This window comes from Vulpes vulpes, chromosome X, assembly GCF_048418805.1.
Source record: "Vulpes vulpes isolate BD-2025 chromosome X, VulVul3, whole genome shotgun sequence".
Classification (NCBI taxonomy): Eukaryota; Metazoa; Chordata; class Mammalia; order Carnivora; family Canidae; genus Vulpes; species Vulpes vulpes.
Genome location: NC_132796.1, coordinates 46,744,210 through 46,760,718, shown reverse-complemented (window position 1 = coordinate 46,760,718; position 16,509 = coordinate 46,744,210).

Sequence of the window (16,509 nt, the reverse complement as noted above, 5' to 3'; positions counted from 1 at the left end):
TCAAGAATATAAACTACGACCTACGTAAATTTCACACTACATGATTCTGAGTAGGTCAGAGACCAGAAAATTAAAACAAAGATCAGAATAGAAGAAAAAAAAGGACCACTAAAGTGAAAAAGAAATTTTAAAACATAGTAGTAAAAATTAAAAGGCCATGAATCCCAAAGAAACGAAGAAAAAATAAAAAAGAAAAAGTAAAGAGGAAAAAAGAAAAAAGAGAAAAAGGAGAAGATTGAAAAAAAGAGGTGGTGTGGGAGATGGTGGTCGTAAAGAATTTGTAGTGGAAGGAGAATGTAGTCTATCTGAGGGGTCCTAGAGGGGTAGCCTCATGTTTCTTTGTGTATTAAGTTCCGTATGTTAGAAGATGCTTAATCCAAAATTTATATAAACCATCAATACTTGTAGAAATCCCCTGCATTGACCTCCAAAACATAAATGAGATAATAGGGGGTGCAAAATGGGAATGAAGAGAGAATTTAATATTACAGAATGAGCCAGCACAGTATACCACTTGGTTTTGGGTGCATGCTGGTCATGTTTTAGAAGGTATTAACTTCTGCCATTGTAGAACAAAATGAGGCAGAGAAAACAAAAAAACAGAAAAGAAAAACCCCCACATATCTCGTATATCTACTAAAATTGAATTGAGTATGTTGAAGGGAATCCAAAAGTGGAAAATATATCTAAGACCTAGAATTGTAGAAACATGAAAGTCACAAAGGAAGAAACTTAAAGATATAGAGGTGGTAAAATACTGTAGTTAAGGTAGGAGAAGAGAAAAAAATATTGGAAATGGTTAGTCTGATACAAAAACAAGCTGTACTGGAGAAAGGGGTTGGGGAAGGAAGGAGTAGCCTCTAGTTCTATATACTATAAATCCCTCTGACTTCCCCTGGAGCTTTCCAGCACTGCTTGGTCAAGAACTTGCCCTTCCCCTCTTATTCCAGCTGGTCTTCTGGGGAAGGGTCTTTGTGCTGATTCTCAGGTGTGTGTTCCTGGGCAGAGCTGCCCCACCCTCTGCCAGGTGCTGGGCTCAGTGGGGCTTTTGTTCTCTGATGGTCCCACATCTTCCAGGCCCAAGGTGAAACAAGGAGGAAAATCAACAATGGCGCTGCCAGAATTCCAGTTCTGGAGTCAGCTCCCCCCCTAGTAACTAATGCAATCTCCCAGTCTATGCTGGCCTAGATGCTCCTGGGGCCGGTTCAAGTGCACTGATCTGCACAGCTTGGGGGTGCCTAGTGGCAGGAGAGTTCTTGCTGTCCTGTGCCTTTCCCCCTTCTGCCCGTCCCAGGGGGTTGCAGGATCGCAGTCTGTGTCCATTCCATGTTCTGAGATTAGGAGCCCTGTCCTGCTGGGACATGTGGCTCCCAAAGGCAGTAGGGCACAGACACCTCTGTCTGGAGCCAGCCCACCTAACCCACTGGCTTCTCCCAGATGCCCTGCCAGGAGTTCTCCAGCCCTTTACCAAGATTGGTCCACAGTTTGTGGTGCATTTTCTACCGGGCGCTCTTCCTCTATTAGTGACTCAGGGAAATTGGAGGCTTCACTTCCCCTGCTGTGATTCTGCAAGATTTCCCTGCTGAGCACTTTATCATCCAGGAAGAATCTAGTGCAGATTTTTAAGGTTCCCTCTTCTCTGGGGCTGGGATTTCCTGTCCCAGAGGCTTTCGCTGCCCAGCTTTACCCAGGCTCCTCGTGGTGTCCCTCTCCCACTTGATTCTTTTTTATTTATTTATTTTTTCTGCCTTCCTACCTTGCTAGAAGCAAAACGCCTTCTCTCTAGCATTTTGGTTATTCTCTCTTTAAATCTCGGGTCGAATTCATAGGTATTCAGGATGATTTGAAAGTTATCCAGGTAAGTTGGTGGGACCAGATGAGTTGAGGACCCCTACTCTTCTGCCATCTTGGCCCCCCCCCTTGCAACATATTTCTGTACATTGCTTTTATATCCTGTGATATTGTGGAATTCATGTATTAGTTCTAGCAATTTTATGTGAAGTCTTTCAGGTTTTCTACATAGAGTACCATGTCGTATGTGAAGAGTCAAAGTTTGACTTCTTCCTTACCAATCCACATGCTTTTTATTTCTTGTTTTCTGATTGCTGAGGCTAAGACCTCTACTATTATGTTAAATAGGAATGGTGAGAATGGGCATCCCTGCCTTATTCCTGACCATAGAGGAAAAGCTCTGGTTTTCTCCATTAAGAATGGTATTAGCTGTGGGTATTTCTTTCATAAATGGCTTTTATGATATTTAGATATGTTCCATCTATACTTCGTTGAGGGTTTCTATCAACAATAGATGCTGTATTTTGTCAAATGTTTTTTCTGCACCTATAGACAGGATTATATGGTTCTTGTCATTTTTTAAATTAATGTGGTGTATCATGTTGATTGATTTGCAAACATTGAACCACCCTTGCAACCCAGTAATAAATCACACTTGATTGTGGTAAATAAATCTTTGAATATTCTTTTGGATTGGATTTGCTAGTATCTTGTTGAGAATTTTTGCATCCATGTTCATCAGGAATATTAGCCTGTAATTCTCCTTTTGAGTGGGGATTTTGTTTGGTTTTTGGAGTCAAAGTCATGCTGGCTTTTGAGAAGGAGTTGGAAGTTTTTCTTCCATTTCTATTTTTGAAACCATTCGAGAATAATATTAATTCTTCTTTAAATGTCTGGTAGAATTCCTTTGCAAAGCAATTTAGCCCTGGATGTTAATTTATTGGGAGGCTTTGGTACTGATTCCATTTCCTTGCTGGTCAAGAGTTTGTTCAAATGTTCTATTTCTTCTTATTTCAGTTTTGGTAATTTGTATGTTTCTAGGAATGTATCCATTTTGTCCAGGTTTTCCAAGTATTTGGGATGTAAATGTTTCATAATATTCTCTTGTGATTTTTGTATTTCTGTTGAGTTGGTTGTGATCTCTGCTCTTTTATTTGTGCTTTGATGTATTTGAGTCCTTTCTGTTTTCTTTTTGATAAGTCTGGCTAAGGGTTTATCAATTTCATTAATTCTTTCAAACAACGAGCTCTTGGTTTCATTGGTCTGTTCTACTATGTTTTTGTTTCTATGGCATTTCTTCTCTAACTTTTATTATTACCATTTTCTGCTGGTTTTAGGCCTTATTTACTGTTCCTTTTCTACCTCTATTAGGTGTAAGTTTATTTTTTGTATTTTAGACTTTTCTTACTTCCCTGTTAGGACTGTCTTAGGTTTTGGTCTATTGTGTTTTCATTTTGATTTGTTTACATGCACTTTTTAAAATATTTTATTTATTTATTCATGAGAGACACACACACACACACAGAGGCAGAGACACAGGCAGAGTGGGAAGCAGGCTCCATGCAGGGAGCCTGATGTGGGACTCGATCCCGGGACTCCAAGATCACGCCCTGAGCTGAAGGCAGGGGCCAAACCGGTGAGCCACCCAGGGATTCCCTACATGTACATTTTTTATTTCTTCTTTAATTTACTGGTCAACCCATTCATTCTTAAGTAAGATGTTCTTTAAGCTCCATGTATTTGTGGTCTTTCCAAATATTTTCTTGTGTTTGACTTCAAGTTTCATAGTATTGTGGTCTCAAAATATGTATGATATGATATCAATCATTTTGTATCAATTGAAGCCTGATTTGTAACTCAGTATGTGGTCTACTGTGGAGAATGTGCCAAGTGCACTCAAAACGAATGTGTATTCTGCTGCTTTAGGATGAAACCATTTGAATATATCTGTTAAATCCATCTGGTCCAGTGTGTCATTAAAAGCCATTGTTTCCTTGTTTTTCTGCTTAGGTTTGTACATTGCTGTAAGTGAGGTGTTAAAATATCATACTGTTGTATTATCAATTAGTTTCTTTATGTTTCTTATTAATTGATTTATATATTGGGGTGCTACAAATTTGGGTGCATAAATATTTATAATTGATAGATATTCTTGATGGATAGACCCCTTAATTATAATATAGTGCCCTTCATGTCTTGTTACAGTCTTTGGTTTAAAATCTAGTTTGTCTGATATACATATGACTACTCTCTTTCTTTTGATGATCATTAGCATGATAGATGGATATCCATTCCCTCACTTTCAATCTGCATGTGTCTTAGGTCTAAAGTCTCTTGCAGGGAGCATATAGATGGTTTTGTGTATATGTGTGTGTGTGTGTGTGTGTGTGTGTGTGTGTGTTTGATTCTGATAGTCTGTGTCTTTTGATTGAAGCATTGAGTCCATTTACATTCAATGTGATTGTTGATAGATAAGAATTTAGTGCCATTGTATTACCTATTTGGTTGGTATTTCTTGAGATTTTCTCTGTTCTTTTCAAGTCTTTGTTGCTTTTGGTCTTTGCTTCCCACTCAAAGAATCCTGTTTAGTATTTCTTGCATAGCTGGTTTAGTGATTTAAGTTAACTCCTTTAGTTTTGTGGGGGAAATTCTTTATCTCTCCTTCTATTCTGAATGTCAGCCTTGCTGGATAAAGTATTCTTGGCTTCATATTTTTCCCATTCACAGGTTGAATATATCATCCTACTCCTTTCTGTTCTGCCAAGTTTCTCTGGACAAATCTGCTGCAAACCAGGTTTGTCTTCCCTTGTTGCTTAAGGATGTTTTTCCCTTGATTCTTTCAGGAATCTTTCCTTGTCTATGTATTTTGTGACTTCGACTACAATAAGTATTGGTGTTTAGTTGCTTTTGTTCAATTTGGTAGGGGTTCTTTGTGCATCTTAAATTTCAATGTATGTTTCCTTCCCTAAATTAGGGAAGTTTTCAGCTATAATTTGCTCAAGTAAATCTTCTACCTTCCTTTCCCTCTCTTCTTCTTCTGGGACTCCTATGATACAAATGATATTGCTCTTTAAGGAATCACTGAGTTCCCTAAGTCTACATTCATGATCCAATACTTTTCTTTCTCTCTTCTTTTCAGCTTCATTATTTACTATAATTTTATCTTTTATATAGTTGATTTGTTTTGCTGCTTCATTTATCCTTGTTGTCATTGCATCCTGTCAGTCCTGCATCTAAGTTATAGCATTTCTTATTTTGACCTACTTTTTATTTATCTCATCTCTTCATTATCATCTTAGTGAATTCTAAGGAATTCACTACTGTCTTCTATGTTATTCTCAGGTGCATTTAGTATCCTTATGATTGGTGTTTTAAAATTCTAGTTCAAACATCTTATTTATATCTGTTTTGATCAAATCCCTGACCATTACTTCTTCGGGTTCTTTCTTTTGGGGTGAATTCTTCCACCTAATCATTTTGTATAAGTCCCTGCTTTTTTGTGTGATTGTTAGGAAAGCCTATTCTATCCCTGCCCCTGAGGGTAATGGCTATATTAAGAAGAGATCTTATAATGTCTTGGTCCTGGTCCTTCAGGAGGTGTTTCAGAGTGTGCACTCTACTATTGTGTTTTTGTCTGCTCTTTAATCTTTCATCAACTCCTAAACTTCTTTCCCCCAAGAAAATATAGGCAATTTCCCTTGGATGGTTCCCAACGTTTGGATGCTTGAAGGCTCATTAGGGCCACAGGTGGGCACCTTAAGTTGCTAGAAACGTGAAGGTAGGAATTGTGGTGAGAAGCAAAGTATACATAAGCTGGCCATGCTTAACTCATAGGCAGGCAGACTCTTGTAACTAGTTCCCTGGGTTTTGACATCTCATGGTTCTTGGTAGACACAAATAGGTACCTGCAGGATGGTTCCCATAGATTGGTTCAGTATATAAATTCTTCATGTTTGATCATGGCTACACATGGGGATCTTCCTTCTGAAACTGTGGTGGATAATCAAGAGGATGAAGCAACAGAGCTCAGCTTATGCAAGTGTCCAGACTGCCTTCAAGATCTACAAATTTTTCTTGGTCTGTTCAAATACTGTCTTTGTGTCATTGAATTTTTCCTATTGTTTTATGTTCTCTATTTTGTTTAACTCTGCTCTAAACATCATTATTTTCTTACTTTTATTTTAGGTTTCTTATTTTTTAAAGTTTTATTTTTTATTTGAGGGAGAGAGAGAGAAAGAGATAGAGAAAGATAGCAGCAGAGATAGTGAGAGCTTGGTGGGGAGAAGAGGGAGAAGCTGGGGGCTTGATCCCAGGACTTTGGGATCATAACCTGAGCCAAAGGCAGATGTTTAACCAACTGAGCCACTCAGGTACCCAGTTTGTTTGTTTTTACTTTACTTTGTTAAGGTGAAAAGTTAAATTTTTTATTTGAGACCTTTCTTCTTTTATAATGTAAGCATTTACACCTCAAATATTACTGCTAAACACTGCTTTTGCTGCATAAGTTTTTATAGCTTGTGTTTTTGCTTTCTTTTTTTAAATTTTTATTTATTTATGATAGTCACACACACACACACACACACACACACACACAGAGAGAGAGAGAGAGAGAGGCAGAGACATAGGCAGAGGGAGAAGCAGGCTCCATGCACCGGGAGCCCGACGTGGGATTTGATCCCGGGTCTCCAGGATCGCGCCCTGGGCCAAAGGCAGGCGCTAAACCGCTGCGCCACCCAGGGATCCCTTTGCTTTCATTTGTATCCAGGTATTTCTAATTTTCATTTTCATTTTCTGTTAACTTTTTAGTTAAACTTAACAATAAAAATGGTTAATAAGATGGTCATTTGGTGCTATCTTGAGAAAGAATATCAATACCATCTGTTGGTCTTTAGACTTAGCTTCTCTAATTACTTACCATTCTTTTGGAATGAAAATAAAAAAAAATAGATCAGTAGGTTTTGCTGCCTTCTCAATGAGGCTTATAATGTAAAAATTATTAACTCCTCAGTTCTTTACTCAAAACATTTTAGTCTCAATGGATTTTTTTGAGGTTTTTATTTCTATTTTTAATTGAAGTATATTCAACATATGGCATTATATTGCTTTCAGGTGTACAGTAGAATGGTTCAACAATTTTACATATTGCTCAGATAAATGCACTCTTAAGGGATTAAGATGGTGGTGTAGTAGGGGGACCCTGAAATTGCCTTATCCTACAAACACAGTGAGGTCAACATCCAACTATTTTGAACAACTAGGAATATAATCTGAGGATTAAGAAAACAATCTGCACTATTGGAGGGAGAGAACATGGCATATGACAGGCTTGGAGCTGTGGATTGAGGTAGAGTTATGCCATGTGGCCACAAAGGCAAGGGAACCCTTTTTGTCAAGCAAAGTCAGGGATAGGGAGCAGGTGAAAGGGAGCACAGTGGGTAGGGATCTCACAATTAGCCTTAGGGAGGAGATACTTTGGGTTGCACAGAAAGAGATCACTCCTTTTCCTGGAATCAATTTGAAAGAGCATACTTTGCCTCTCCAAGGACAAAAGGCCAGCAAAAAGCCACTAAGTGGTGCCCAGCAACAGGGTCAGAAGTGAGCTCAGAGGGCAGAATACCTAACAATTTTTCCCTGTGAGACACAATAGGCTTAAACCTCTGTATGCATGCAGAACAGCTGCTTTTCTGCAGCAGAACTGAGCAGAGAGCAGAGACAGGAGCAGATTGCCAATAACCTGGCCTCTGCTCTTTGCTGTGTGCCAAAATAGGTTCAACACTCAGTGACTGCTTTTCTGGGACAGAATAGAGTAGGGGACTGAGTAGCCCACAGAAGGCTGATAACCTGGTTCCAGACTTTCACTGACCACTACAATAAACTCTAGCCACTGCATGCACACTCTGTGACTGCTTTTGGGGACTAGACAGTCCTGGGAATGGGACAGTGCTGAACATGCCACAAGTATCTGCTTTGGAGGAGGGAGTTGGCTTGCACCTTGCCAGACCTTTTAAAACTTGAAGTTTTGAATTCAAATCCTGGCCAGAGATAAAATACAGGAGAATTGTAGCTCCAGGCATGTCAAAAGCATAGGCACAGAACGGTTAAGGGCAGGGATCTGATGAAAACTCAGGACACAGGACATTGTTCACTGTTCTGCAAGAGCCTCGAAATAGCAGTGGCCCAGAATTCCCCTTCATGGGGACAAGAGGGTGGGATGACACCGTATTCTTCCTCTTCCACCACGTCTCCCTCTCTGCCCACCAGCACAGTTGGACTTCAAAGAGAAAAAGTGCCTTCCGTTGAGGCTGGAGTCCCCTACACAAGTCGCCATTCCCCTGCAGCTGGCAGGGACATCTTTACAAGGACAAGTCAGCTTGTGTGCCAGTCCAGCGGGCCTCTTCCTCAAAAGACTAACACAGGCCCCAGCATCTACCAAGTCTACTAATTGAAGAATGCTCCAAAACATGAGCTTCCAGAGGAAATAGAACAAGGCTTGCTTCTCTCTTATTTTTTAGAATCAGGCTGATATAGTTTTTTGTCTGTTTGTTTGCATTTATTTTCCTTTTCCTTTTCTCTTGGATCAGGCTTTTTTGTTGTTGTTTTTTGGGGGTTGTTGTTTCTTTTTTCTTTTATAGGCTTATCTTGGCAAATAAAAGTACACCTACTTAAAGTTCCAAACATTCCCCACTATAACCAAAGAAGAACACTGTAGGGAAAGGACTAGTAGGAAGAGGAGCCAAAATGCAAAGGCAGGGTTTACACAGCATACACCAAAAGTGTTTACTTTCTGAAGTTGTTGTTGTTATGTTGTTTTTCTTTTTTTTTTTATTTCTTCCTTTTTATTCTAGACAGAATGATGAGACAGAAATTGACCCCAAAAGAAAGAACAGGAGGTAGTACTCAATGCCAGGGATTTAGTTCATATGAATATAAGTAAGATGTCTGACCTAGAATGTAAAAAACTATTATAAAGATAATTGTTGGGCTTGAAAAAAAGCATAGAACCACTACAGAATCTGTTATTGTGGAAATAAAAAACTAAAATCTAGTCATACTGAAATGAAAAATGCTATTGCAAAGATGCAGTCCCAAATGGAGGCTGAAAAATGAAAGTAAACAAGGCAGAATAGAGAGTCAGTGACATAGAAGATAAAATGATGTAAAAAAGAGAGAAAGAAAACTATTAGATCACAAAGGAAGACTAAGAGAACTCAGGGATCCCATAAAGCAAAAATATGCAGATAATGGGGGTCCCAGAAGATGAAGAGCAGAAGAGAGTGGCAGAAGGTTTATATGAAGAAATTATAGCTGAGAACTTCCCTTATCTGGGGAAGGAAGCAGACATAGATTGTCCAAGAGACACAGAGAACCTCTCTTAAAATAAAAATAGGTCAACACTTCCACATATAACAGTGAAGCTTACATATTTCAAAGGTAGAGGGAAAATCTTGAAAGCAGTGTGGGACAAGAGATTTTCAACCTACAAGGGTAGATGCATAAGGCTGGCAGCAGGCCTGTCCACAGAGACCTTACAGGCCATAAAGGACTGGCATGATATATTCAACATGCTAAGTGGGAGAAATGTGCAGCCAAGAATACTTTATCCAGCAAGTCTGTCATTCAGAATAGAAGGAGAGATAAGTAGTTTCCAGAACAAACAAAAAAGGAATTTGTCAACAGTAAACCAGCCCTACGAGATATATTAAAGGGGATCTTTTCAGCAAAGAGAGAGCCTAAAAGTAATAAGACCAGAAAGAAATAGAGACAATCATCAGGAACATTACGTTATAAGTAATACAATGACACTAAATTCATCTTTCAATAATTACTCTAAATGGAAATGGATTCAATGCTCCAATCAAAAGACACAGGCTATCAGAATAGATCAAACACAAGACCCATTAAAAGAAACTCATTTTAGCCCTAAAGGCACCTCCATATTGAAAGTGAGGGATTGGAGGACCATTATCATGCTAATGGAAATCAAAAGATAGCTAGTCATCCTTATATCAGATAAGCTAGATTTTAAACTAAAGACTGTAGTAGATGAAGGAGGACACTAGATCATTATAAAAGTGTCTATCCAACAAGAAGATCTATCAATTATAAATATATATGCTCCTAATTTGGGAACAACCAAATATACAAACCAATTAATACAAATTCATTGTTAATAATACAATAATAGTAGGATACTTTAACACCCACTCCAGCTATGGACAGATCATCTAAGCAGAAGGTGAATAAGGAAACTATGGCTTTCCATGACACACTGGAATAAATGGACATAACAGATATATTCAGAGCAATTCATTCTAAAACAGCAGAATACACATTCTTTTCAAGTGCACATGGCACATTCTCCAAAATAGATCACATACTGAATCACAAATCAGGTCTCAACCAGTATAAAATGATTGAAATTATGCCATACATATTTTCACACCACAATGCTTTGAAAGTTGAAGTCAACTCAAGAAGAAAATTTAAAAGGAACACAAATACATAGAGGTTAAAGAATATCCTATTAAAAAAAGAATGGGTTGGGGCGGGGCAAGATGGCAGAGGAGTAGGGCTCATCAACTCATCTGGCCCCACCAACTTACCTAGATAACTTTAAAATCATTCTGAACACCCACGAATTCAATCTGAAATTTAAAGAGAGAACAGTTGGAATGTTACAGAGAGAAAGGTTTAACAAGGCAGGAAACAACAAATGTTGGAGAGGATGTGGAGAAAGGGGAACCCTCTTGGACTGTTGGTGGGAATGTGAACTGGTGCAGCCACTCTGGAAAACTGTGTGGAGGTTCCTCAAACAGTTAAAAATAGATCTGCCCTACGACCCAGCAATTGCACTACTGGGGATTTACCCCAAAGACACAGGTGCAGTGAAGCGCCGGAACACCTGCATCCCGATATTTATAGCAGCCATATCCACAAGAGCCAAACTGTGGAAGGAGCCTCAGTGTCCATCAAAAGATGAATGGATAAAGAAGATGTGGTATATGTATACAATGGAATATTACTCAGCCATTAGAAATGACAAATACCCACCATTTGCTTCGATGTGCATGGAACTGGAGGGTATTATGCTGAGTGAAATAAGTCAATCAGAGAAGCACAAACATTATATGGTCTCATTCATTTGGGGAATATAAAAAATAGTGAAAGGGAATAAAATGGAAAGGAGGAAAAATGAGTGGGAAATATCAGAGATGGTGACAGAACATGAGAGACTCCTAACTCTGAGAAACGAACAAGGGGTGGTAGAAAGGGAGGTGGGCAGGGGGTGGGGGTGACTGGGTGACGGGCACTGAGGGGGGCACCTGATGGGATGAGCCCTGGGTATTATTCTATATGTTGGCAAATTGAACACCAATAAAAAATAAATTAATTTTAAAAAAAGAAAGGTTTTTTGCTTCTAACAAGGTAGGAAGGCGGAAAAAAATTAAAAAGAATCGAGTAGGGAAAGGGTACCATGAGGAGCTGGACTAAAGCCCATGGCGAGAGCCTCAGGGATAGGAAAGCCCAGCCCCAGAGAAGTGGAAACTTTAAAAACTCTACACTGGATTCTTCCTGGACCTAAAAGTGCTTAGAAGGGAAATCAGATGGAATCGCAGGAGGGGCAATGAAGCGTCCAGTTTCCCTAAACAGGAAGTGCGCCCTATGGGAAAGCGTGCCACAGACTGTGAGCCAATCTCGGTAAAGGGCTGGAGTGCCCACCTGGCAGGGTATCTGGGAGAAGCCAGTCAGGTGGGTGAGTCTGGATGGAGGCGTCTGTGCCCTGCTGCCTTCACTGAGCTGTGGCCCTGGGAACCCTATTCCAGCAGTGCAGGGGCCCAGATCCCAGGGCACTGAACGGACACAGCCCTGGATCCTGCATTCTCCCTGGGACAGGGAGAAGTGTGGAGGGCACAGGACAGCGAGGACTTTCCGGCTGCCGGGCACACCCAAGCTGTGCAGATCAGTGTCCCCAACAGCATAGGGAGCATCTAGGCCAGTGCAGGCTGGGAGACTGTGTTACTGCAGGAGCTGACTGTAGAGCTGGAGAGCTGGCTGTCAACATTGTTGTTCCTCCTTGTGTCACCTCGTGCCTGGAGAGGCAGGGCCGCCAGGAAACAGAGTTCACACTGAGCCTGGCACCCAGGAGAGGGGGGGCAGCTCCACTAGGTACACACACCTGAGAGTCAACACAGCAGGCCCATCCCCCAGAAGACAGCTGTAAGAACAGGGGAAGAGCAAGTTCTTGACACAGCAACACTGAAAAGCTCCAGGGTAAGTCAAGGGATTTGCAGTATACAGAACTAGAGGATACCCCTCTTATTTTTTTCTTCCTTTTTCTAGTACAACTCATTTTTATATCAGACTGTAAATATCCAATTTTTTCTTCTTTTTCCAACCTTAACTACAATATTTTACCACCTCTTCATTTGTAAGTTTCTTCCTTTTTGACTTTCATATTTCTACAATTATAGGTCTTAAATATATTTTCCACTTCTACATTCCCTTCAAAATACTCAATTTTGGGAGATATACAAGAAATGTGGTTTTTTTTTTGTTTTGTGGGTTTTTGTTTGTTTTTGTCTACATTTTCATTAGTACCATCTTTTACCAGGATGCTATTTAACCTCAATGTGTGGGAGTTTCTCCCAAATTTCTTCTTGTGCTTTAGTTCTACTCTCAAAGCATTATAGTCTGAAAATATGCAGGGGCCAATCCCAATCTTTTGGTATAGGTTAAGACCTGATTTTTGACCCAATATGTGGTCTATTCTGGAGAAAGTTTCATGTGCACTTGAGTAGAATATGTATTCAGTTGCATTCAGATGCAAAGTTCTCTATATATCTGTGAAATCCGTCGAGAAAGTTTCATGTGCACTTGAGTAGAATGTGTATTCAGTTGCATTCAGATGCAAAGTTCTCTATATATCTGTGAAATCCGTCTGGTCCAGTGTATAATTTAAAGCCCTTGTGTTTTTTGGTGATGTTGTCCTGGATATCTGTCATTTGCAGAAAGTGCCGTGTTGAAGTCTCCTACTATTAGTTTGTTATTATCTAAGTACCTTTTTGGTTATTAATTGATTGATATACTTGGCAGCTCCCACATTAGGGTCATAAATATTCATGATTGTTAGTTCTTCTGTTGGATAGACACTTTAGGTGTGATGTAGTGTCCCTCTTAATCTCTTTATACAGTATTTGGGATAAACTTTATCTGATATGATGATTGCTACTCCAGCTTTCTTCTGAGGGGGACTTGAATGGTAAATGGTTCTCCAACCTTTCATTTTCATGCTGGAGATGTCCTTAGGCTTAAAATGAATCTCTTTAGACAGCAAATAGATGGGTCTTGCTTTTTTATCCAGTCTGAAAACCTGCCTCCTTTCATGGGTTCATTTAGCCTATTCACATTCATTTTTTAAATAATAAATTTATTTTTTATTGGTGTTCAATTCGCCAACATACAGAATAACACCCAGTGCTCATCCTGTCAAGTGCCCCCCTCAGTACCCGTCACCCATTCACCCCCACCCCCCGCCCTCCTCCCCTTCCACCACCCCTAGTTCGTTTCCCAGAGTTAGGAGTCTTCATGTTCTGTCTCCCTTTCTGATATTTCCTACCCATTTCTTCTCCCTTCCCTTCTATTCCCTTTCACTATTATTTATATTCCCCAAATCAGTGAGACCATATAATCTTTGTCCTTCTACAATTGACTTATTTCACTCAGCATAATATCCTCCAGTTCCATCCACGTTGAAGCAAATGGTGGGTATTTGTCATTTCTAATGGCTGAGTAATATTCCATTGTGTACATAAACCACATCTTCTTTATCCATTCATCTTTCGATGGACACTGAGGCTCCTTCCACAGTTTGGTGATTGTGGACATTGCTGCTATAAACATCGGGGTGCAGGTGTCCCGGCATTTCATACTTAGATAATAATACACTTATACTTTGTGACTTCAATCTAGCGCTTTCTACACTCGATAGGTATTCTAAGCACAACATCTCCAAAGAAACGAGAGCTTTAAATGATACACTGGACTAGATGGATTTCAGAGATATCTACGGAACTTTATGTCCAAACTCAACTGAATACACATTCTTCTCAAGTGCACATGGAACTTTCTCCAGAATAGACCACATACTGGGTCACAAATCAGGTCTTAACTGATACCAAAAGATTGGGATCATCCCCTGTGTATTCTCAGACCATAATGCCTTGAAATTAGAACTAAATCACAACAAGATGTTTAGGAGGACTTCAAACACATGGAGGTTAAGGACCATCTTGCTAAAAGATGAAAGGGTCAACCAGGAAATTAAGGAAGAATTAAAAAGATTCATGGAAACTAATGAGAATGAACATACAACCATTCAAAATCTTTGGGATACAGCAAAAGCAGTCCTGAGGGGGAAATACATCGCAATACAAGCATCCGTCCAAAAACTAGAAAGAACTCAAATACAAAAGCTAACCTTACACATAAAGGAGCTAGAGAAAAGACAGCAAATGGATCCTACACGCAGCAGAAGAAGAGAGTTAATAAAGATTCGAGCAGAACTCAACAAAATTGAGACCAGAAGAAATGTGGAACAGATCAACAAAACCAGGAGTTGGTTCTTTGAAAGAATTAATAAGATAGATAAACCATTAGCCAGCCTTATTAAGAAGAAGAGAGAGAAGACTCAAATTAATAAAATCATGAATGAGAAAGCAGAGATCACTACCAACACCAAGGAAATACAAACGATTTTAAAAACATATTATGAACAGCTATATGCCAATAAATTAGGCAATCTAGAAGAAATGGACGCATTCCTGGAAAGCCACATACTACCAAAACTGGAACAGGAAGAAATAGAAACCCTGAACAGGCCAATAACCAGGGAAGAAATTGAAGCAGTCATCAAAAACCTCCCAAGACACAAAAGTCCGGGGCCAGAGGGCTTCCCTGGCGAATTCTATTAAACGTTTAAAGAAGAAACCATACCTATTCTACTAAAGCTGTTTGGAAAGATAGAAAGAGATGGAGTACTTGCAAATTCGTTCTATGAGGCCAGCATCACCTTAATTCCAAAACCAAAGACCCCACCAAAAAGGAGTAATATCCCTTTTGTTGATGAGCTATTGAGAGCTGCAGTAGTTTGCTTTCAGTATTGCTGTTGCACTTGAGTAGCGACAGACCTTCTGTCTATAGGATATGTGAAGAGTGCAACTGCAAAACGAGAGCAAAAGGCACTTCCTCCCATGACCTTACAGTAACCATACAGATCGAATCCCCAGGGACATTCCATCATTGCAATAGCTCAGATTTGTGTTCCTGTCTTTTTCTTTGCACACCAGCTCTACTCTTTAGTAAAATTGTAAAAGGCTGCCATTATGGACATTAGGTATCCCAACATAACCATCTGGAGTGTGTCCAGTTTGTTCTTCATAGGACCAATTTTTATTTGCAGCTTGAGTTTTTATATGAAGTTGCATTATTGTGGACTTGGCTGTCTTGTGATGAATTTTTTTTCATATGTGTTCTGTGCCATACTATTGTTAAAATGAACTGTTGCTATTGTGAGATGGATTTTAACTGACCTATTAAAGGTTTCTTTCGAATGGCACTACTTTAGGGACATTCTAGTATTTGCTTCTATTGTTTGGGCCTTGTGGATAATGTACAGATTTAAAAACAAATCTTGTTGCTGATTTGTCCATTTCTTTCCCTGCACTTTGTTACATCTGGGATACAGTCTAACTCATCTGATTTAATATGCATTTAAAAAAATGCCATAACTATTAAACACCTTGTTTACAGACAGATGAAATAAATTTATTCCAACCAAAAAAAAAAAAAAGACCAATATCCCTGATGAACATGGATGCAAAAATTCTCAATAAGACAATATCCAATAGAATCCAACAGTAATTAAGAAAATTATTCACCATGACCAAGTAGGATTTATTCCCAGGACACAAGGTTGGTTCAACACTCGTAAAACAATCAATGTGATTCATCATATCAGCAAGAGAAAAACCAAGAACCATATGATCCTCTCAATAGATGCAGTGAAAGCATTTGACAAAATACAGCATCCATTCCTGATCAAAACTCTTCAGAGTGTAGGGATAGAGGGAACATTCCTTAACATCTTAAAAGCCATCCACAGGGATCCCTGGGTGGCACAGCGGTTTGGCGCCTGCCTTTGGCCCAGGGCGCGGTCCTGGAGACCCGGGATCGAATCCCATGTCGGGCCCCCGGTGCATGGAGCCTGCTTCTCCCTCTGCCTGTGTCTCTGCCTCTCTCTCTCTCTCTCTCTCTCTCTCTCTGTGTGTGACTATCATAAATAAAAATAAAAAAATTAAAAAAAAAAAGCCATCCACAAAAAACCCCACAGCAAATATAATTCTCAATGGGAAGCACTGGGAGCCTTTCCCGTAAGATCAGGAACAAGACAGGGGTGTCCACTCTCACCACTGCTATTCAACATAGTACAATCCTTTTTGTTTCTTTGTTTTGAGCTTTATTCTTCTTTTTTTAGGTTTTTAGGATGTAAGGTCAGATTGTTTATTGGAAATTTTTCTTGCTTCTTGAGGTAGGCCTGTATTGTTATACTCTTCCCTTATAGAACAGGTTTTGCTGTATCCCAATGATTTTGGACCATTCCTTTTTCATTTTCAATTATCTCCATGTATTTTCTTTTAATTTCTACTTTGATTTCTTGGT